General features: G+C 36.8%; 1 long non-coding RNA gene across 1 annotated transcript; it reads right to left on the bottom strand.

The window, feature by feature from the left end:
• Positions 1–2,996: 2,996 nt before the first annotated feature.
• LOC140003481 (uncharacterized) lies at positions 2,997–21,892 on the bottom strand. Its single transcript, XR_011812247.1, has 3 exons — positions 18,197–21,892; positions 14,205–14,337; positions 2,997–3,279 (listed from the first exon to the last, which is right to left on the bottom strand). It is a non-coding gene; the product is annotated as an uncharacterized lncRNA (long non-coding RNA).
• Between the last annotated feature and the right edge of the window lie 1,596 nt (positions 21,893–23,488).

Genomic DNA, 23,488 nt, shown 5'->3' with positions numbered 1-23,488 from the left:
AGAGATATCATTATGACATTCTTGTCATAGAGAAGATTCCTGATGAGTATTTACTAGGACTGAAAAGCACTCCTGAGAAAAGAGCAAATTCTGCTCTTACTTTAGGAGTAATTTATTTGTAAAGACAGTAAGCTGTTGTTGCAAAACTCAACTTTTTCTATAAAAACAAAACACACACACACCAAAGGAAAAAAAAAAAAAAAAAACAACACACAGAAAGACACCTCAGCAAAAATACATGGGTGAGAAATAAAACTCTTTAGTCTACTTCATTAGTTTAGCTTAGAGAAATACAAAACACGCCAAAAAGCAAGTTTTCTTTCTGCTGCTATAGTACCATGTAACTTTTAACACTATTTTTATCTAGCTGAACATACTGACACATACAGAAACAAACATTTGGTTTTCCCTCTTTTGTTCCAGAGGTAAGTACTGAATTTTCAGGTGTGTTTTCCCCTGAAACGAAAAGTGGTACGCAGAAACTTTTCAACTTTAGTAGCTCATCAGCTATGACGGAGATTGAGCCCTATATGCATTACTACAAAGACGCTCTCTCAACACAGTTTAAAAAACTCACTGCAGCCAACAGAAGCCTTTTCTTTCATATTAGAAGGCACAAGGTGAGAAGTGAATCATGCGTACATAAAAAAATGCCCAAAATATTAGGGCATAAAAGTTACCTAAACCATAACTGACATTCTCACAATAGCATCCAAGACTCTTGCACATGTACATGATGCATGTTTACTGGATGACATGAAAAAAACTTTCTCCCTCAAAAAAAGTAATGAAATGACATCACACCAGGAGCAAGAACTAAAATAGAAATTTCCTAATATATTTCCTAATTATTATACAAATAAATAAAGTTTCCCGTTGATAGATAATATGAAAATTTGGGGTTATTGCTAGCTCTTACTCACACGTTGGTAACATCAAAGGCTACACGTCCCTGTTTACTTGTTACTAATTGTTCTTGGTCCTCCTTTCAATAAACAGTAAATTTGTGTATTTTTTTCTACCTTATTATCTCTAATCCTTGCATGGGAGGAACTTCTAGGCTGGTTTTGGTACTCTTTAGAGTATAATGTGTTCCACTGCCTAACCTGGAAGTCAGCAGCCAGCCTTAAAATACATATTTGTTCTTTGTCTGTAAAACAGTGTCATGAGATCTCTCATGTTCTTCTCAATGTGCAAATCAATAAATAAATAATGTTGTATCCACTCTTTTGGGCTGTTTTTCAAAGCCAAGATAAACAGCATAAAATTTTGTTACCAAGTGACTACAATACTATAAAAAAAACAATCTGTGAAAGTTTGAAGACATGCTGAGAATTTTGTAGTTTGACTAGGAAGTGAATTTATTTCTTGCATACATACATACAGATGTACAGTACTTCTTTGGTTTACTTCTTTTCCTCAAAGGCTATTATAGGCTCACTGAGTGAAGTCTTACACACAAATCTTTCTGCCACATGCATACGTTACTTCAGTCAACAGTATTGAGCCTGCCTTGAATTTTTGGACCAATTAAGATTTAGTAACTTAAGTTAGTAATGGAAAAACTGTTCTGGATTACACCCCAGTATCAATCATGCAGGCATTTTCAGGAAGAAGCTTCTCCATGGGACAAAAGGAGAAGAAACATTATTTTGTACTAGTTCCTATACTAATCCTTTTACTTACAAAATGGTGTGAGTGAATAAACTTTCAAAACTGGCAGACATTTACATAGAAAAATATACACGTGCAAGAAGTATTCTCCTGATGAGACCCAAGAGACTTACCTTTACAGGTAAGCATTCTCTAAGCAAATTGCCAGCTTGTTTTTTTTGTTGTTATTGTTTTTTTGTTTGTTTGTTTTTTGTTTCAAAAAACAGGTGCACAGAACAGGCATGTTGGAGAGGGAAAAAAAAAAAAGAAAAGAAAAGAAAGAAGAAGAAGAAGCGAGAGAACAGCTTTATGCACACAAAAAGACGTTGAAATCATTCCAAACAAGATAGGGGCAGCCCCATCTAGCAGACTAAGCAAGTGATGCTATAGATTCATAAGCAAGTAACTAAGCCACCCACACTGCCTGCATAGTCTGCCAAGAAGACAGATGGTGCTGCCTGTGAAATATCTTCAGATGTTCCTGATAGTTTACAGCATACATTTTATGGTAGAAATAAATGGAAAAAGTAGTCTTTTATTCCTTACATTTTATTGGCTACAAATGTTAGGTTATGCCCTTTTAAATCAGCCTACAGAAAGATCTGCACTTAATTAAACCCTTTAAATAATTGGTAGATTTTAACTTGCCTGTGGAGATTTGATCTCCATGCTTGCAATTTAATCTCAAAGGCTCAATCCACATTTAGTTTAGTTAATGGTTTTTATAGGCAAATGCCCAATTAGGAACTCTCCATACCTTTTGGGCCTCCCCAGGCTCAAAATACCTGTGCTAAGTAAACATACTTAAAAAAAAAAAAAAAAAAAAAAGTGGGAGTGGCTTGTTTTACTGATGTTTGACAATCTGTCTATTAAAAAATACTTGAGCTTGCAGTTTGAAATAATAGTGTAGCATAATCTGCAGATCACTTTGAATACAGAGTATTTGGATGACCATCTCAACTACTAGGAACAGAGATCCTCTACTTCCAGTTACTCATGCTGTACACTTTTCTTTAAACCCACTTGGTTTAAATATCATGTCACTATCATTCATATCATCAAGTTTTATAAGCACAGGTGAAAATAAGTGACTTATATATATATACACACACCTTGTCCTGTTCCCATTCCCCCCACTCCTCCCCCCAGGAAAATGTAGTATTTACTGTATACACAACAAAAGGATTATACACAGACAGCCCCTCTGCTCTGGTGGAAGTGCAAACTTTTTCATGGAAAACAATACAGTTGAAACTGAATGGAATTCCACAACACAACAAATGAAAAAACTGAATGGAATCCCACAACACAACAAACAAAAACTGAAATAACTCTTACCTCCTTCCAGCCTCGTGGCCCTGACACAGTTAACCTCCACACTTTCTCTCTTTGGAGGGGCAGCCATCATAATACCAGCAATCAGGATGTGGCCACTGTCAGTAACCCTAGGTCATAGATAAGCGTGAAGTGGTGGATCGGTCCAGGGAGCGATGCAGTGCGACCCAAAGCTCAGTTACAGAATTGCAGAGACCACCAGCCAAGTCCTCAGGACTCTTTTACCACAACAGAGAAGAGTTATTCTGTAGTTCTCAGGCTTTGGTACATGATGTAAAGTATTGGTCAGACCTAAAGATAAACATGGATCCAAAATGATTTTTAAAATTGTTTTCCCCATTTTCATTTACATTTTTTTACTTTATAATCTCCCTCTTTTTATCAGCACTGAATTCAAGTTACTATCAACATTCAGTCAAGGAAAAAAGGGCATGTGGCTCACCCGTTTTCATACTTGTATTATCATTATATACAAATCACTTTGTTTTAGGAACCCATACTGATTCATCACAATCCCACACATTTTTCTACTGGAGAGGATGGGTTTATGGGTAGCTACTATATTTCAGCCTGTATTTAGTAATGGTTTTTAATCTCATTATCACTGACAAACAGGCTGCAAGCTTCATGTCAACAGGCTCGTGTGAAATATCTCCATTCAGAGCAAGATACACCTCTGTTACCTCTGTTTTTGTGGTTTTTTTTTTTTTGTTGTTATTGCTGGTCACTCCATGCAGCACAGGGTATTACTGCCCTCCTCCAACATTCTTTAATTCCACTTCTTCTGAGCAATCAGAGTTCAAAAATAAGGATAAAACAAACAAAGAAAAACTAAAAATATAGCCATCCAGTGAATGTTTTAAAGGACTGGTCCCAAGGCCTATTTCCTATTTAATGGTTATTTAGCCTATCTCCCCAGAGCTCAGCCATCTGATGAGAGACACATGTAACCATCCAGCTGTTTCCAGTCCCCAGCTACCACAGAGATTTTTTTTTTCTTTGTCCTCCTTTTCAGCAGGCAGTTGAGCTAAGCTCTCACTAGACTCGATTCCTGTAGCAAGACAGGGTTAATTGGCCCTTGTTAACCCACTCTGAGCCAATATGGCATTTGTAGGACCCCATCTCAGTATGCCTTTATCTTTCTCACCACCAAAACGTCTGTGCAAGTTTCACCTTTTTAATGAAAGCCTTGATACAAATCTCTTCACAGTGCTTGCACCTACACTGTCACAATCAGCCAGCCATAAAAGTGCTAATCAGATGTTACAAATAAGACTCATTAGAATATTGGGTGCAGGTTGTATCTACTTTAAAAGAAGGAAAATTGCTGGAGATTCAGGATTCATATTGAGTCCCTGTTTAATCATTTTTCTTCATGAAAGACAAGTATTAGGAAGCACTTACTCTGATAGGATATAAATCCACTGCCCTTATAGCATTTGTGGGCATCTACGGTGCTGTTTGACTTTTCATAAGAGAAGGTATTCAAACTGCAAGGCAAATTTAGACATTTCAATTTACTTTTGTTTTCTCCCTTCCCATTGCAATTCAGTTCACTATATTATCTTTGTATATCTTCTCTTCTAAATAGCATATGGAACTATATCCACCAGCCTGTGTCTGATCCTACTTTGTTTGTCATGTATTTCAGTTTAAACTAGCCTTGAATAATCCTTTACTCTCTAGGTGCAATGATTAGGATTGTGTATAAGCCCTGCCAAACAGTGTAATAAAAAGGGAGAGTCCCTCTCTCCCTGTGCAAGGTCACATATGTACATGCAGGGACCAACATGATTTGCCTCTGTGAATTCTTCAATATGTTAACTACCAAAACATTTAAGCTAATTAATTCTGACATAATAGCTTAGAAAAAATCAAGCATTCCTTATTCCAGAAGAGTAGCTGTAGATGCTGGCAAATCAAAATAATGTTATATCTTTAAATGCTACTGGAAAGTATAAATTGACAGCCTGAAGATGAAAAACCTCACTTCATCTACAGAAACAGGTAAGCACAGATCCCCTATTATTTGACATACACAAGAGCAAACACAAAAGGACACTTAGTCATTTTTCAAGGTAGGAACAAATCAACTGCATTCTGCTTACATTTATTATCTACCTAAACACTTTCAAGCTTCCTCAGAACTGCACTTTCTTTTGCTGTCTATAGCAATGGCCATTAATTAATTTTCTCATTTGCATTGTCCCTCCCCTTTGAGGCTCTTTCTCATACTTCCTTAGAAAAATGATTGGCCAGTCACTGGCTAAATGACTGTATTGATTTCAGGAACTGCCTGAGTAAAAGCCAAACAAGCAGCCCCAAGAACAGGGAATTTCCTTGATGCTCTGATTCTTCAGACAGTCTTTTCTCAGCTATTTTGTGCTACCAGCATTTTTGTCCTAAGATAGTTGTGGTGAAACCCAAGTGTAGCCTCTGATTTATTAGGAGGTATGACTAACATCATAACCTGTTTTCAGTGCAGCTCCTATAACGCAAGTTGCAGTGAAGTACAATCATTCTGACGCCTCATCAGCTTAGCTGAAATCAAAACAATATATTCAGAAAAAGGAAATTGGCTATTAAATGTAAACCATACAAAGGCTGCATTCTCAAGTCTTCTGTGCCTTCAATTAGATCATTGAAATAAGTGGCATGCAGAATGGAAAGCGAGCCTTCTCCTTAGAGCACTGAAAAGCACTTGAAAACTTGCAAAGAGGATGATGCTTTTCAAGCTTTTAAGAAGTAAAAAGCACTCCATACATTCTGAAAGGCAAAATGTTGTTTCCATTAAGAATCTTAGTAAATTTTAACATAAAGCAAGTCTAAATATTTTAAAGTAGGGAAAGAATATCTGTTTCAGCAGATACATACTTTTAGTAGATTAATTCACTCTGTCCCAGAGATAAAACTTTTGATTTGGAAAGCCTTGGGATGCATGGTGATGAATAAATTTTATATTCCAATTTAGTCACAGAATATTGTAACTATGTTTTGCAATATTTTTGAAAAGTAATATCTTTTTTTCCAGCCCTTGCTAACAGCAGTAACAAAGATTCCTATTTGGAATGTATTTTATTTTGTAATTATGCAAATAAGGTTGTATGTTAGTATTAATCATACTAAATGAAGATATCTTTTTCAGTTTCAAAAACTGAATAATTATTTATTAACAATGACTGGTGAAGGAGCTTAAAACAAATAAGATTGCACTTTAAAGAAGCTTGCAAGAATATTTTTGGGGAGGGTTGATTTTATATATTTTGAAAAAGTGTGGTAGGCTAAAATATTTAAAACCAGATATTATTTGTGAGAAATGTGGTACAAATGTCTTTCAAATGCATTTGTATTTATAAATTCAGTATCTGGGTTATGAAAAGGAAGAAAATGTGTAAATATCACTTATTTTCTTTATTTCAAAAAAGATGAATTGGCATCTGTCTCTTTTACTAGTAAATAAGTTATTTCTAATAAATTAATTTAAGAATGGATTTCTAAACAAATGTTCTGAAAAGCAGCTGTGTTACGAGATGAGATTGCTTTCTGCCACTGGAGCTCCGAGTGCGTGGCAGCCTCAGAGCTCTGCTCTTGCAGAGTGCAGCTCATCAGGTCACTCTGATCTGAGGCACTAGCTGTGCAAGCTTTGGTTTGTGTGTCTTTCTCAAAATGAACTCTGTCACTCAGTTCACATGGTTCAGCAGCAAATTGATCTCTCTAAGTTCATACAAACCCAAACTCCTAGAAGAATTTCCTCCTTTCCTTAGACCCTGTGCCTTCTTCATTAACTTTGATACAGGCTCCCTGCCTCACTTCTGCTGTTTCTTGTGCTCATCTTCTTACAGGGTAGTCAGCAGCTTCACCCTTTTTGCAGGCTTATCCAAGCTCACACTGTAAAAGCTGTTCTTGTCCCCAGCTAGGAAGAATCACTCTGTATCAAAGGTGAGGCATGATGCAGCCCACTTCCAGTGGCCAAGCACACGGAGCTGGCAACTAGTGCTGTTAATGGTGATGCTGACTTTGTCTAGGCTAGAGAGAGTTTGTCTCTGCAGCCAGCCCTTCCAGTCAACACATATTTGGTGTCAGCAAATTCTTTTTTTTTTTTTTTTTTTTTTTTTTTTGGCAGTTTTGGCAGTACGACTTCTATCACTGTTCTATCACTGAATAAAATAAGCTGCTTTGGCAATGGGATGAGGCTTCTAACGAGGTAGGAATTTTCTGCCTTGCTAGGCCATGTTAGTCACTTTGGCTATCTGTTACAGGTCAAACAGAAGGATTCTTTTGTAGTCAGTATCAAAAGACAGGATCCTCCAAAATGTGGTTCAGCACACTGAAGAGACACATGGCCAACAGTGGGGTTGGCGAAGTCCTCTCTGGAACAATCTTCCCCAGACTGAAGGGCACAGATGTCTAACTTTGGTTTGACACGTAAAGTTAGCTTAGGCAATTTGTACCCAATTATTTTACAGGTAGTGTGAAAAATCTAACACAGCCATGCTCACACATCTGAGTGCACCGTCCTCTCTGAATAAACTTCAGGTAGGCTGCTTCACGTGCTTCTCAGCATGGTAGCCAGCAGAAATCAAATATGAGCCATGTTTAGCTCTAAATCAAAAATACTCTCTGTGATTTAAGCTTACTTCTTTGACTTTACATCAAAATGGAACAGAGGAGACAGGCTTAAACTGCAATGAATAGGAAAGCAGCAAGTAGAATAGCCTTTGTGCTGAACACAGGAACTAGCTCTTCACTGATACCTGTTCAAGTATCATTTTCCAGGCTCAGTTAGGGTTGCTGGAGTAAACTTTTAAACCCCATTATTTTGTATCTGTATTACAAATTATGGGTCAGGGCCAAGTTTTTCTGCATGCTGTACAAACACCTAACAAAAAGTATCACTAAACAGCCCACGCCTTGATGAGCCTGGGGATCCTGTGAGGGGAACTAAGCAAGGTGAATGTCACCGTGGATGAGAAACACAAGACAGATAAAAGCTGGGAGGAAAAAGGAAGCAACGGAGCAGAAAAATGATCAGAGTCCTAGGTAACAAACATCCTGTGAACTCTGTGTTTCTGTTCTAATCATCTAGCTTGTGGCTGTCTCAGGTTTTTTTTTTCCCCCTCTTCTCTCTCCACCCACGTTAACCTTTCCTTGTGGACGTAAGTCTTTGCCTGTTATGTTTTTATGTGTCATCTGTTTGTTTGTTGGTTTTTGTTTTGTTTTGTTTTTTTTGAGGGGGGGGTGTCTTTAGGTTTTGACAGATACTTGGTTTTCTGTTTGTAGACTTCTGGGACACTACATCGTTTATCTACACTAAATGACTCAGGACAATACAGGATCTGATTTTGATTGATTGTTTGTCTTCTATTTTACTACTAGAAATAAATGTTATTAAATAATAAATTTGATTGTCTTCTTCAAATTGGTTGAATTCTCAAGTCTATTCTTTCTCGCTTTTTAAAATCTTGCTAATATTATGAAACGTATTATGGGAAATTGTTCGCTACACGAGAATTAGATTTAATAAAGATCTTTCCCTATATTCAATCATAACTGCTTTAAAACTATGCAAGTAAAAATTAAGAACTATCATTCACACTTTTGTCTTCAAGTATATATGGCAGTTTTGTTTAGAAAGTTTCTTGATTTTAAGCTGATACAGAATGTAGCTTTCTGTTTCACTACACAGGTTTGAGAAGTAATAGAATTTTGATACAGCTAAGTTAGAACAAGGATTACAAAAACATTTTCTGTACTAAGACAAGGGTTTTACTTCTGGTATTTTGTGGAAAAAAAAAATGGGATCAATAAAAGCCTTTACAGTGCATTACTGTAGGGAAAAATAATTTGTATAGAAGTTACTGTGAGCTTTAGACTAATGGTCATAACTGTAAATGATATTGAAAAACAGATAAAATTAAATAAAGACTTGCAAAGTATAAATTTGCTGCTGGCAATCTAAAAAGGATTTTCTTGTTACTCACCCATGGGATTTGGGGTTCTATCAAGGAAGCTTTCCTACTTGTCATACATCATTTCAAAGAGACATATATAGCCTGGAAACTGCTTTAAGGCAGCTGCAAGCAAGTGTCACTTTGAGTTAAATGCATTATTAAACTGTTGGGAAATTTCACATCATGGGTCATTTATCTATGCTAAATGGGTCAAAAGCCTCTACACATGCCTAGATAAATGAGAGAAGAGCAAAATTCTCCCTCGGGACGTAATACGTTGACAACCTCTTAGAATTCATGTTGTTATTTTTAGTAGATATGAGGAAAAATGACTTGCTAAGTATACTAATTCATAAAACCAGGTGCCAAATACCCATAAGAAAAGGTTACCAAATATTTCTGAATTTTGATGTTGCTTCATGCAAGGTATCAGTGAAATGAAGTATAATATGTTTTGATTCTCTGTAATTAATGACTGATTGCTGGTCCCAAAAGATCCATGTGGAATAACACGTATTTTACCAGCTTAGTTACTTTTTGAAGAAATAACGTGTGCACTTTGAACCAGGCATAGAGGTAACGAAAACAGAGCAATATAAAGTTTCCAAAACTTGTACATGTTATTACAATGTGATTAAATTTCCTTGCAGAAGAGGGACTTTGGTTTCCTAAATCCTTCAATGCCCATAGCACATTGCTGAGCATTCCCAGATACCATAGCATGCATCATCAAATAAAGTAGAAGCTGACCTGGTAGCCAGTTTTAGGAAATTAGCAGCAATGTGAAGTAACACAGTGAAGTGAGCTAGAAACAGTTCTTCACAGTGCATTGGTATTCTTTCATGTTGAAAGATGAAGTTTTCCATCTCCTTGCGCATTTGTCCATCGAGCAGAGCAGTCAAAAAATAGTTGAGCAAACAATTGCAAAGGGAGTGCCATCCTTTTGAATTACAAGCAATTTTACTTTCTTGTTAGCTGATAGATTTAAAAGAATATTTGGTATCAGTATTAGTTCATAGCTCTGAGCTGGCTGAGTTCACATGAGCACTCAGCAGGTTTTCTGGCTCTCAGAACACAGACGACCTCTGGAGACGAATCGTGTCAGATCAGGACAAGTCCGTCTCTTCTTTCAGCCAGATGATTATGGGATATTTAAATGAATAAATAATTAACTTCTAACACATCAAGTAGGTTTCCACTAGTGCTCAAGTCAGTGACTGAATCTGTGAAAATAGCATAGTTAGGTTACTCTCACCTGTGGCAGTGACATTTCTATCAGTATACCACTGGCCACAGCCCCCAGCACAGGGGTTCAATCTGGGAAGCTGGTTCATTTCACATCTTGTTTGTTTGTTTGTTTTTTATTGTCATGGTCAAACCAGAGCAACCTTAGAGCACCATCAATCCACCAGATTCAATGCACCAGGATGGGGGGTGATTTTCCTATCAAGCCCCATGAGGGCAGCATGATGATTAAGTCATCTAAATTAATTATTAGAAGAAATATCTATGCAATCTGGAGAGCAATGGAAAATTTTTTGATGTATTCCTAATCTAGTTTAATCTTGAAAAACGTTATTTATAACTAGTCACTGGAATGTCTGAATTGCTTTTATTTAAAAAAAATAAGGTAATCTCAGGTCATTACAAGGTTTCTGACACAAACAAAAATATCAGTTTGAATAGGATAAATGTATATGGCTTGAGAAAAGACTGGCAGTTGTTCATTAACAGTCTTAATCATTCGAAATATCTTGTTATGAATTAGCCACAAACACCATAAATTAAACCTGGATGAACCTTTCCAATCTTACCTTTCCAATCTTGTATTAACAGACAATAAATTAATAATAAATAGGTGATGCGCTACATTCAACATTCAAAGGCATTTGGCTTTTTTTTTTTTTTCACTTTTCTGGCTCTAGCATAATTTTTGAAAGGACAACTGATGGCAGTCTTAGCAAACACTTTTCCTCTCTTAATCCATGGACCTTATTGCACTTTGGTCTGAATGAGCCCATAAAACATTTCCAGCACTACTTGATAGTTTTGCAAAAACTGTCTCCATGTCTTATTTTGATAGAGTACAGTGTTCATTTAGTCTGTGTCTTGTTATAGGACCTTGAATATCACAAGCATTCATAAAAGACTGACCAAGATTCTGACCTTTATACAGTAACTTTTATATCGTATGATATAAACACGTAAGAATTTTAATAGGAATTCTGACAAAGAAAAGAAACCTGAAAAATGTTAATAAAGGATTATGATGTGATTAAAATATATTTTATCTTTCAGATTACTATATGACTCTGAATTCTAGAAAACTTTCAGTTTATAGTATTTATCATAACCATAACATCAAATTCAAATTAAAGTTACATGAATGTAAGCTTTCTCTTTAACTATTTTTCATATTTATAATTTTGTAAATTATTTTCATATGAAGAAGACCTATTAAAACTTTAGTATGCTAAAAAATTGGTGAATCAAACAAAGCAAAGTGTTGCAAGATGTTTGACTGATGAACCAAGCAAAGCAAAGCAAAGCTGATCTGTTTAAACCAACTGACACTACTGGCATTATACCAAAATGTATAAACATGTAACCTGACCTGCCAGTGCATTTTACAAAGATGTCATTGAGAGCAAAATTAAGACATGTCTCATTAAAAATTTTCTCAGACACAGAATGTATATATTAAAGCCATGACATAGGCTCTAAATTAATTAACCTATTTTAAAGTACAAAATCTCTGTGCTAAGGTATTCTCTCTTGAAAGTTTCTGACAAGCTCCCTAGGTATCCTGATAGTATTTTAAGCTTAATTGTCTTAATAATGTAATAATAACTTATATCACCATTAAATTCTTACTTTGCTCCTCTTTATAAATGTACCAGGATGATATGAGAAACAGACACTATAAAACAGTTTCAAAGATTAGAAAATATTCCTAATGATGTTCATCACACAATGTAAGATTGTTTTACAGAGATTATTTTGAACATACTAGTTTACTTCTATCCATAGCTATTTTAGTGTACAATGCATGTTGACATAACGTACATCAGGCCATTTACAGTGTAAACAATGGCTCTAAATTAAATAAACTAGATTTACTTAATTTGCTCAGTAATAACAATATTACATTATTTTAGCCAAATGTCTATGTCAAACTGAACAGAAATAAGAGGAAAGCAGTAATTAGTCTAGGTTAAAATATATCCTCAAAGGATATTAAATATGCAAGAGCTCATCCATGAAAATTAGACTGCAAGAGGTTACACCATGTATTGGCTTATTTTGTTACATATCAAATTATCTCTCATGAATAAATATATCTAATAATGTTTAACTCTATAATTTAATAGTGCCCTATTAAAAATATTTTCTGAATCAACCAAGCTGTGTATTTGATTTTCTATGATTATCAGATTTTAAGTACACAATAATTAAATGTGCAATTTGTACTGACTTCTGCAAGCACAATTAAAAAGACTGTGCACTTTAATCCCTTAAATAGATAACTTCAATAAATACAAACTCTAGGACCTAGTACTTAACTTGAATAATAATATAAATTAAGGAACATAACAAGGTGTGAAGTTCCCAAAAGGAAAAAGATTAGTTTATATCTCTTTGTTTATCAAAAGAAAAAAAAAAAATCCTGAACTATTAAATTTGTTTGACATGCTTTGCAACATGAGCATTGCTACACTCCCTTTCCCACAGCTACTAAGATCGTAGCTTTCTTAAAGGACTTCAAACCACATCTAATCTAGTGTAAAATCCTCACCTTGCTTGTCATTAGGCAGTGACACAATTTCCCTGTCAAACAGCTCTGAACTTGACTGACCCTCAAAACCTTCACAGAGTTACCCACAGCTGAAAAGGAGCTGATCTGGGTAACCTCGCTGCCATTTGCTGCCACAAAGAACTAAGGGATACTTTGAAAAATGAACTTGGTTAATAGGTGCTGAGGAAGTACAGGTGACTTACAAGTCCCCACATGCAGCATTAACCCAGAATCATCACTGCTCTCTCGCGATGAGAAATGATAGGAAGGACTGTTCTAGTTGCCATGGTGACCTCCACTCAAATACTGCATATCTCTCTCCTTTTCCTCAGGGTGAACGAAGATCTTTGAGGAGTTTTTGTTCCCTTTTCACTGGGCCCTGCCCCAGCATCAGGCCCAGCAACAGTGCTAGGCTGAACGAAGAGTGGGTGCTATTTGCTAATTCTAAAAATTCATGAAGATAAATTAGTCTTTTTCCTATCATGTTCCCTCCACCGTAAGAAATGAAGATGAAGAGTGGAGCAATCAGCTAATTAACCCCCTTTTCCAGGCACAAAGAGCTGCATTACAATGTGACATTGCTCTGCCCTTTTCTTTTTGAGGTGTTTTCATGGCCTATCAGAGTCTGCTCTATGAAAAGACCCTCTGCATCTGCTCTTGCAACCTGCTAATTACAATACTGTAATTAAACGCACACTGAAGCGATTGCCTTCATATATCACTGTGTGTGACAAGCAAAGAGTGACTTTCAGTTAAGACATACTTAGCTCCCCTCTTCCTGCCTGAGGAAGCTGAAGACTTGTTTTTGGCTCACCTGGTTTGACAGCTGCCTGAGGACATCGAAAATCCTGGTTGTCTGAGCTGTAGTTCTGTGAAACACATATGCATACATTCATGCATGCAAATGGGCCAAAGTCACTGTGAGTACCCCAATGTAGTTACTGAAACTGGGTACGGATAACAGAGCAAAATGTGTCCAGTGTAGTGGTTGCCCCATCTTCCTCTCAAAACAGACAGTTTGTTTCTCAACTACTGTTTCAGATTCCTGCATCACCCCACAGATACAATGTCACAACAATATCCTGGGTGTTTCTTGCTTTGATTCTTCATCCCCTTTCGTGGTTTCAGCATTCCCAACCTCTTTTTCTCTACCACAACAATAGTACTTAGTTCTTTTCTAGCAGCACTTCAGTCCCAAGGAGAGCAGAGCTTAAGATGTGATTTTGCTTGGTAAGGAACAAATAAATACATTTTTTGTTATAAGTGGGTTCTTTGGTTTTGATTCATTTTGCTGTTTGCTGTACAGTACACTTTGAGACTGTGTCTGAGCTAAACTTGCTTGAGGTCCACACCAGGAGCATTCAGATGTGCTCAGCTACACAGAAATTTCTGCAAATCACAGTGAGAAACCACAGGAAAAAAAAAAAAAAAAAAAAAAAGTCTAGTTAGTGAAGGGAACACTACCTTACCATTGCCAGCAGTTATCTGCAGGAAAGCAAGAGGCACTGAGGAGAAGTCAGAGGACTTGATGGTCACCTCCTGTCCCCCAGCTGCTACCATGCTCTGCTTCCTTACTCTGTCTTGATGGGATCACATCATTATCTGATTTGGGGAAGAAAAAAAAAGTGGCCATAAAATAGCGGTGCCTTTGAAGTGTAGACAAAATGCAGACACATCAAAATGTATTTTTCTTTTCTATACCTTTTTCTTAAATGAAATATAATGGTCAGCTTTAGGCTAGGTGCTGCCATGCGTTGCTGATGGGAAGTGAGAAACAACAGCAATAAATTCAGCTTTCTTCCTGAAGTACTGCTTGCAGCATGAGGCAGCACTAATCAAAGTCAAATCACAAAGGTTTGGATTTCTTCCATTCAGTACTAATACCTAGGGGCAAGATGGAGAACTGTTTGATATCGAGCAGCCATATTCCCTACACTCTTTACCAACCAGTTTAATGAAAGCTCGGTAGGGTTACTCTATAGGAGATTAGAAATGGTATTAAATCATACCAAAACCTATCGTTTGATGGCACTTCTGTAGCAGCATACACGAGTTGGAAGAGTTTACAGCCAGTACTACTGATATGAACAAAATGTGTCTTTTTCCACCAGTGAAACAAAGACAGTTACACCTATGAGTAAGTGTCTGCAGGACTGGGACCTATGATGCTAAGAACAAAATAAGAGGAAACAAACAGCAGGGATGCCATAAGAATGAAGCAGCCTGTGCACAGCATTTCTTTGAAGTATAATTACAGCCGCACTGAAGCATGAATGTAGCCTAACATATTTGCAACCACTGTAATCAGTGTAATCATGCTGCCATTTCATTTACTTTCACACATTCTGTTAAGGCATTAGGACTGCTGTGTAGACTGCTGGAATGATACAGTTAATACTGTCGATTTATTTTGTTCATGCTGATAAATCGTGTTGTTATTCTGCTAAATTCATACTTCTTTATGATTTTAAGGCTAAAGCAGCCCATTTCATAGTAGTATAAGAATTCTGCTTCTAGAATAAGAATAGAAGCCCAAACCAGATTTTGTTAGATTTTTAACACCTTTACAAGACCTCATCTCTGCTGTTAATTAGCAGTATTGGGACCAAATAAAAAGTAACGGGTAACTCCCTCTTGTAAAATTTTTCTTTCTAGTAGTTATTATTTAGTCACAGTGAACATAGTGGGAAAAAAAAAAAATAAAAAGAAAGAAAAAGAGAAGACACCAAGAATTTTAATCTTGATGTCATTCTATACCGTTTCAAGTCTACCACTTCTAGTTTTCTTTCTTTAAGCAGGTGCATTAGCAAAATAAAATAATATAATGTGAATTGCCTTGAAGGTATAGAAGGTAATTAGAACATTATAGATAGCTAAGTGAAGAAAGGGCAGGGAAAAGAAACGTGCAAGGTTTAACATCTGCACTACCATACAGCCCTTGGAAAATAAGATACAAACTGATTTGGAATAAATTATCTTGCTGATTTATCATATTAATTATAAACCTCCCTTCTCTCAGATGGTTCTTCAATGCTGTTTGCATAAACACAACAGAATGAAGTAAAATTACACGAGTGAAAGGGCAAATGATTTTTCTGCTGGTAAGGTGCTCGTGTTGATTTTTTAATTTATCTTAACTATGAATGTTGTATTTGCCTATATTTTAAGGAAAAATTCTGTGATACTTCCTAAATGAGGCCATGTAAAGGGGTAGTGGAAAATGGTAGAGTGAGTTTTTAATGAAAATTCTGCACCTTGATGTCTACCTAGGATCTTAAACAGCTATGTCATAAGCAGACTCACAAGAATGGAATCTATATAACAATTAAAATACTAATGCTCTTCTAATCACTTAAGCACCTAGAGTGTGTATCAAGGTAATCACATTCATTGTAAATTTATATGCTGTTCATATCCTTGTAAGCATTTTGAAAGAAAGTGGTGCAGAAGACACAGGTGCCTAAATTAATAAACATTAGAAAATCAGCAAGAGATTTAACTACACTGGTTATTGTTTTCATTATTAAATAATTAGTTTGAACATCTTTGTACACCTGGTCCCAAATCATGGGATTCAATTACCTTGAATGGCTTTGGGCTGCTATTTGATCACTTAATACTAAATCTGCAAAGTACTGGGCATTAGGAAGGATATCGGGTAGAGGATATTGAGATTTCCCAGAAGTTTTGTGAAGAAGTTCACTAATCAGAACATTTTGTTTTGCAGACTCATGACTATAATTAATAATGGAAAAGCTTTATTAGGACTTTTTTTAAAGGGCAGAGCCAAAGAAAAAGGTGGCAGGCAAAAGGCTGAATAGCATCATTTAAGCATTCTCTCAAGGAAGTATTTTCTTTACAGAACATGTATATTTGATACATAATTTAAGGGATGTCACATGTTCCTCCTGACTTTCCTACCATTTGCTATACATACTGACTAGCTCACAGGTCCTGTCTTGTTCAATTTCAAGAGTACTGAATTTGTTTTATTCCAGCTCCAATAGCTGCCTTGCGAGAATTCTATGCAAATAGAAAATTCAGAAAAGTTTTATTTGAATTTAAGACCTCCAGCAGGGTCCTAAACAATATACCTCTGAGCATTCAGATATATCTTTAAAATCTCTTATGCCTTTAAGCAACAAACTGAAATAGTTTGGTGTAAAATTTCAGATTAAAAAAAAAAAAAAGAATTTAATTAAAAGCTGTAGTCAAGTTTCACATTGAATCTCAATGTTCTGCATGATGTTTACAATATGTAATTATTTTCCTGTAGAATTCAAGAAACAATAATAAATAAAAAAATAAAAAACACTCCTAAACATACTCTCTTAATGGCTTCAGTAGAATAAATGTGAACTAAATAAATCTAGACTTAGAGGAAGCAAGTATCCAGTATCTCACTTACTTTTACAGAAACACATTAAATAACCAAGTGCCACTTCCACATATATACCCAGATAATGTATATAATTCCCACAAAAGTTTCAGTAAGTCAAAGCATCCTTTTCCTTTCCAAAGTTTTTGAACATCCACTGATTGCAAAACCCTGTAATTTCACAGAAAATGATTTTTTTTTCCTCTGCCTAAAAACTCACTAATAGCAAATTACTGTGACCCTTCGAAGTATGACAGGAAAACAACATGGATGGAGAGTGTTTTCCAAATCTTGAAAAGGGCTAATTGATGTGAAACTATTTTCCAGGTCAAAACACAATAATGTAGGCAAGATTGACAAAGGAGTGATTTCAGTCTTTGCCTGCATCTCTGTAACTTTCTGTTTCTCGTTACTCTCAGTGACACAAAAGCACGGACAATATTGGTGACAACCACTGACATTCTCAGACAATGGTATCCTGTTAAGGTAAGCTCCTGCAACAAAATCACACATTCTGGTATACTTTTGTAGCATCATTTTAAGAGCTACAGAAGCTAGAAGATATTTCAGATCTAAGATTTCTGCAGCATGTATTTCTGAATATGACTGTTCACACTGAGAACAGACATGATGTTCATATTCATTAGATGTTAATTTTTGGTGAATGATGTAGTCTCCTCTCTGGTTAAGGATTACATAAATTACAATTTTCAAATTGATTTGAATTAATTTTAAAAAGTTTCCAGGAAAAAAAAAACACTCCCATGTACTTGTTTAAAATGTACTTTGCAGGTACATTTGTATGAGTGAGGCCTAGAGCTGGGCCATGGAGATGACACAGAAGCTAGGAATTTGGAAATTCATTCTCTCTGTTACACCACTCAGTACCTGTCAAGGATGATGATGATGATAAAAGCAAATTAGGGCTAAAAGGTATTCATCAAACTTGTAATAGTTGCAAATTGATGGGCCTGCTGGAAAACTTCCCAACAGTCTTAGGCCACATTACCGAGACAGCCTAAACAGCAGGGATTTGGTGCACTGTTTTGTCTTATATATTACAAGCTTTTGTGAGATAGTTACCATTTGAACTGATGTAAATTGAGCAGGTGTAAAATTCCACTTCTGTTAAGAGTAGACCTTTCCTGCTCTTACATGATGGATAAAGGAGTGCACGGGTATTTCAGGAATACCTGTTTTTTGAAGAAAAAGAAAGTCAGAATTAGCATATTTGGTACAGTCAGTACAATAAATGTATATACAACGTTGTATTTTTGCATGTGAAAGCAATAAATATTTTAAAAATTATTCACTAATGAGTTTTACTGTCTCAGTCTGTTCTCACAGTATTAGAAATCAGCTCCTTCTAGTGACCATGTAGTCACCAAGGCTAAACCAGGGGTTTATATGCATACATGTTCTTTAGGGGCAATATAAAATATAAGAGGAATGTTTCTTATTTTATTTTGAGTGGGATTTGTTTGTTTGTTAATTAATGGAACAATACTTTGCCCTGGTACACGCTTGGTCTGTCCACCTAATCAGTGTACCTTGGAGGCAACATGGCTTCATGGCAATGAATCAGCTTATCTTAGCTGCAGGCCTTGCAGCATTTTATTTATTTATTTTCCTTCATAGCGTCTCTGAGTCATCCCTGTTGGCACCAGATCCTAGGGTACTTTTCCTTGGGTAGAATTTCTCCCCAACACAAAATAAGACATAACATTGTCCTAAAGTAAATATGATAATTCCCTAATGCTAAAATTTTAAAACAATAAAAAGTCTGCAGAAGTGTCTATTCCTTCTGCAGCACTAAATAATTTTAAGTGAGGAAAATCTGCAAGTGCCTAGAAATAATCTGCTTGTCACAATAAGTATTGCACTGCAAAAATCAGAGAGTGGCATTTGCATTTTAAACTGAAGTCTTAAGTTTTTCCTCAGATTCCCAGCATTTTGCCACTGATATCCAAAGTCAGTCACTCAAGCACAGCTAGCCTCTTCAGGACTCTGGTTTATAACAGCATCCACGGAATAGCTAGGGCCATTTTATCCTGAAAAAGTTCCCAGCAGAACCTGTGTATTCATTTAATGCAGAATAATAGTACAAGTAAGCTCCTCACTACAGTCACACAGTAGGAATTATAATACTAATAAAGGTGAGATTTTTGTGAGTCTCTGCAGGGATTAATTAGAACGATGAAGGTGAAAGTGTGTTTTCTGCAGTTGGTAGACATAGTTTTTGCTTTTACAAGTACAGATAGGGGAGGTTTTTGAATATATTCTTTGGAATCTATATTGGGACAATATTTTTAATTGGAGGTCACGTGTGTAGAGATAAATGCTTTCAGTGAGTGGGCCATGCTAAGGAGGCATTTGACTGCTGACAAGCAGAGAAGTGCACAGCAGTGTTACACTGCTGTTGAAGTTAGGTAGAACTCAAGCTGGCTTAAGCTCTGTTTTGTTCCTGAAGTTTAGTCCAAGTTTTCAACAATAACTTGCTTCAGAATGAAAGAGGAAAGGATAAGGACTAGTTAACTCTAATGTTTTCCATGGGGTTAACCCGAGCAATCCCAGTTCTTCAAAGCAGACCCCAGAAACCCCAAGCTGACCTGATTTATATACAATTTAACATAGAAAATGTGTATGAGAAGGTGCCAGAGAAATCCCAAGACTAAACATTTTAGTGTAAAAATTGTGATATCAAGATTAAATGTTGGTAAGGTTAAGATGAAATACAGCTATAATCTAATTATGATCCTTTCTTATTCATGACATTTTCATTTTGCAGGTTATTTCCTTTATTTCTGTTCTTTTTGTTCTTGTGCATTTAGGATGCAATATCATCGTATGCAATCTCCCAATTAAAGGGCTTCTACTGTAGCTACAATCATCTCAAAGGTACTCTGATAAATGCTTCCATCTCTTAAAATGCTTTGAGATACAATAAGTGCCTCAGAATATGCAACCGTAAAAAAGATCAGTCAGCTACACTGACTGTGTGCCATAAATTTTGTCTGAAATCTGAATCATCTGTGAAGATTTAAAGGAGCAGAATCGAATCCTGTCTGGAATCCTTTCCAATTTTCATGTGGAAAAAGTATCTGAATACCATGGAAGTTTACAGTACGCGCAAACCCAGACTGTAAGAGTCCAAAGGAAAAAAAAAAAAAAAAAAAAAAAAGTCAAGATAAGGGTGTAAGAACTAAATTGATTCATTCATGGAGGTTACAGGTTTGGTTAATATAGTCCTGTCTCTTCTGGGATTAGTAAACCAGGTCACTTCTTTTTTCCATCCTTTATCATAAATTGACTTGCTGTTTTGGTTTGCTACATCAGCAGAATCAAATACAAACCAATTTTCTCAGTGCAATGAGGGTTGTACCAGTGAGAGAGTGGGGCTGATACATTAGCATTCTCACAGTCACATCTCCCCTATCCCTTGCCCACAGTATTTTCTTGAGTCGAACTTTCCCTCATCCACTTCCACATCAACTCTTCTCATGCTAGGTTAGCAGTGAGAGGGAGGAAAAAGAGGATCTTCAGGATTTTTCTGTTGATTTTGCTTCACCTGCCTTGAGCTGCACCTCAGGTATAAGAAGGCAGGTGTTACTTGAGAGCTGTTAAGGTAAATACTAGAAACTGCTGGAGTAACAGATGATACCGGCATATTATAATGCAGCCTAGAGGTAACAGGCTTTGGAAATTGCATCTAAAGGCTGCAGTGATTCCTCCAGTAGTAGATTGCTGTTGGTATCCACTGACAGAAAGCATTGAAACCAAGATGCAGAAAAGGAAAGAGTAGTCGCTCTTCTTTATATACAGCCCTGCTGGATGTTGGAGCTTTCAGATAGATTTTAAGGGGAAGAATCAAAGTGTGTGAATTTATGTTGCTTCTTAGGACTAAAATAAACTCTTCCTGTGCCTCTCTGCACTTGTAAAGCAAGGCTAGTGGCTCTGCCACTGTGAACTTCCAAGTCAAAGAAGCAGTCACTATGGGTTAGAGAAGCAGGAAATCTGCAAGTAATAAAACAAAAAGGATCAGGGATAGCTTGTCATCCCATCATGGGGAAAGTTGCCTCACCAGGACAAAAGTTCTTTTTAGTGGGAGAGAGTAGTAACAGTGGGCATTAACATCACAGGGAACTCTTGTGTAGCTCCTGACAAGAACTTCCTTGAAAAAGATTTCCTTACTGTTTGAAGTATCTGCCCTGCCTGCACAGCAGACAGCTTGCTTTCTGACTACTGTCTTCCCTGTCTGCCCCCCTATGTGCTTCTCTGTTGTAACACCCTGTATTATTACAGGCACTCTCGGCACCTGGCTGCAGGAGTGAATCAAAGTGTTGTGGAGGTAGCATATCAATTTGGGTTTGTGCCATGGTAATAGTTATTTGACGGTTAAGTGGGATCATTTCAAAGACTTCTTCTTCCTTTTCCCTATTTCTCAGTGTCCAGATCACTGCTTGAGCTGCCTTTCCCCTAAACACTATGTACTCACCTTTTGTGACTGTCTAAAATAGAAAACCTCTGCTCTTGTCAAAAGGATAAACTGAAACAGTCACTTATCTGGCTGAGACATTGCACACCGGAGTGCTCCATAACCACTTCCCAGCTGCCCGCTGCTGGCTGCAGACCCTTGCCCAGCTGGGACAGCTGCAGCCAGCAACATCACCGCATCCTTCCCTGAGACCATCACAGTGCAGAGGATAAGCTGACCTCAAAGCTGTGAGCATCTGAAAGAAGGTGAACACAATCAAATAATCCATTTTGAATTCATGGTACTTACAGAATCTCCCTCAAAAAAAGAAAAAAAAAATTGGATTATGTGTCAACTGACTTCACATTGCTATACAAAAAGCTATTTTCTTTTCTTCACTTTTCTTTCCACTGCAATTATATAGCTAGCTTGTTAGCTGTCTGCACACACACACACACACACACACACACACACACCATTTTTCAGTCCATGATATCTACATGGAAAATACGTAGTACTCATAAGCATAGCTGTGCAGGCTCTCCTGAAAGTTAACAAGATTTTAATAAATTCCAAAGATTGGAATACAGGCCAAATTAATTCATATGTAGAAAGATTTCTGTCTACAATAACAGGAGTAAATGCCACATAAAACCCAGTCCTGCTCCCATCAGAGACAATGGGAATTAAGCCACTAACTTCAAAGAGCAGTGCTCTCCCTGTAGAGTATATTTCATGCTTCTGCAGTCTTGGCTAGATTAGTGCAAATTAAACATTGGGTTAAGTTGCCAGAGCCTATAAGCGCTCCATTAGGCTCTGGAGGATTTGGCTAATTTTAGTCAAATACTTACCTATTTTACAGAATACATGCAAATTTCATCCATGGGATAAGCCCACTGAACTTGATAGAATGCCACTAATGAATTTGGCCTTACAGCTCCACCATCTCTGCATTTATGCAGTGCTTAAAATGCATTGCAGTTTTATGCACCTTATCAAATAAATCTTAAGAAACAACTATTTCATACTAGAGCATACAAAATAATTTAATAAGAGTTGTAAATAAGTGGTTTTGACAAGTGCTAAAGGATCTAATCATCAAATCATATTCAGAGCATACACAAGCCTTTTCTTGCCTGCAGGGCCATCATGGAGAAGGCTGGCTGCAGTATCTCCTTCCAGTACTGCTCACTGTCCTATATCCTTGTGAATGGCAAACTGCCCCAGGGAGCTACAAGCTACATTTTTCAATCATCTCTGCTTTATGTTAAATACACTTACAAGCAGCCAAGTAGCATCCCCAGAGGGCCTTACTCTGACAGAGGGACGTTAACAATATACTTCTGCCTTTTTTTTTTTTTTTTAATATGCTTCAGTTATAGCCATTTCTGAATAATCTCCTAATTAGTGAGGAGGCCTTGGTTTAGAGTCATGGGTTGCAGAGATAGACCTGAGGTGTCTTTTCCTAGCTTCATGCTATAGCATTTTGGACATGACGGCATGGATGAAGCCTTGCCAGATTTTCAAGCCTCATTTCTTCCCTGACTGATATTATTGGCCTCCTTGCTGACTACAGGGAAGCACCTCACTACTGCGTGCCTCCGTTCCCACACACACAAGATGGACCGGGACTGACAATAAAGCATTTTGACATCTTAAGAAAAGCACTAGAGAAGCTCATTACCAAGTGTTTTGTACAATGTCTGGAACCACTGCCTTTGCAACCTCTGTCAAGGCTTCTGGGTGTTGATACAGATACAAATATCATACTGATTAGTCATTTTTAAATGGTAGTCCGTAACAACTCAGACATTTAGAAAAAGCACAAATTCAGACAATACAGTGGGGAGGAAAAAAAAAAAAAAAGCAAAACCCATTGAGAAGGCAGAAAGGTCAAGCAC

Source organism: Anas platyrhynchos, chromosome 12, assembly GCF_047663525.1.
Source record: "Anas platyrhynchos isolate ZD024472 breed Pekin duck chromosome 12, IASCAAS_PekinDuck_T2T, whole genome shotgun sequence".
Classification (NCBI taxonomy): domain Eukaryota; kingdom Metazoa; phylum Chordata; class Aves; order Anseriformes; family Anatidae; genus Anas; species Anas platyrhynchos.
The sequence above is the reverse complement of the archived record's forward strand: the minus strand, read 5'-3'. Positions and strand labels throughout refer to the sequence as shown.